This window comes from Trichechus manatus, unplaced genomic scaffold (assembly GCF_000243295.1).
Source record: "Trichechus manatus latirostris isolate Lorelei unplaced genomic scaffold, TriManLat1.0 scaffold00207, whole genome shotgun sequence".
NCBI classification, from domain to species: Eukaryota; Metazoa; Chordata; class Mammalia; order Sirenia; family Trichechidae; genus Trichechus; species Trichechus manatus.
The window spans coordinates 4,247,684-4,249,218 of NW_004444143.1; positions in this window are offsets into that span (position 1 = coordinate 4,247,684).

The following is a 1,535-nucleotide window of genomic DNA, read 5'->3' on the forward strand; positions in this document are numbered from 1 at the left end:
TTGAAATTGGGGCTGGGCAAGGGGTGTGTATGGGGCAGGATGGGCCATGTTGAAGGCTGTTGGGGCTAGGCGAAGGGTGTGGATGGGGCAGGATGGGCCACGCTGAAGGCTGTTGGGGCTAGGCGAAGGGTGTGGATGGGGCAGGACAGGCTGCGTTGCAGGCCGTTGGGTCTGGGCGAGGGGTATGGATGGGGCAGGACAGGCTGAGTTGCAGGCCGTTGGGTCTGGGTGAGGGGTGTGGATGGGGCAGGACAGGCTGAGTTGCAGGCCGTTGGGTCTGGGCGAGGGGTGCGGATGGGGCAGGACGGCCGGGTTGCAGGCTGTTGGGGCTGGACAGGATCTACACAAAGGCCCAGGTGAGAAAATTGGTCACATCCAAGGAAAAAAGAGATTTGGTGTCTGGAGCTTACGCAGTCGGGAGAGGGGCTGAGGTGATGGTCAAGGGCTGAATCACACCCAGCCTTCATTATCAGGCTGAGGAGTTTGGACTTATCCGAAGAACACTGAGGAAACATGGAAAGGCTTCGAGCAGAAGGACACAGTCCGACGTATGCCTCACAAAGACCCCTTACTGCCATGGACATGAGGGTTGGAGGTTGAGATGGGAGACTGGAGCCCAGGGAGGAGCCAGGACTGAGGCAAGGTGGGCAGGACAGGGCTGGACCAAGGCAGGGCCATGAACGGGCAGAAGAGGGCAGGACTGAGTCCAAGTGGAAAAGCTGTGAAGGCTGAAGGGCTGGGGGGTGGCAATGGGTTTGGTTTCTGGTTTTTGGTTCTAACAAATGGAGTATAAAAAGGAAAAACAGTCACGTTATAGTTGAGAAATCCGGCAGATGACCCCTTACCCAAGTGATCAACTTACCCACATCATCTGAGTGGTAATCTTCCCCAAACCCACAACCCCAGTCTAACCATGAGAGAACCAAGGGATAAACCGCGACTGGGGGATGTTGCACCAAACACCGGACTAGCACTCGACACTGTCAAGGCCATGAAAAAGCAAGGAAAGACTGAGACACTGTCACAGTGGGAGGGGACCAAGGAGACCCGATGAGCAAACGCAACATGGGATCCTGGATTGGATCCTGGAACAGAAAGAGAACACTGGTGGGAAAACGGGTAAAAACGAATAAAGTCTTGAGTTTAGTCAACAGAACACTAATCGCCATTCATTTCTCAGTTTTGACAAGCGTGCTGTAATTTTATAAGATGTTAGCATTAGAGGAAGCTGGGTGTAGGGTATCTGGGAAGTCTCTGTAATAGCTTCACAACTTTTCTGTAAATCTAAAATTATTAAAATATATAAAAGTAAAAAAACAAAAAATTTAGTGTCCACAAACTTGGCTACAGGTAGTCACCAGTAAAGTCCCTAATTACTCTCTATCCACTCTTCCTTCAGGCTAGGTCAGGTGCCAGTTCTGGCCTTCTGTGCGCCACCATCCTGGCCCCTCTGCTTGTGACCTCCCAACCCAGCCCCTCTGCCTGCGACCCCCTATCCCGGCCCCTCTGCCCGCCCCCACCCCCTTCCTGGCCCC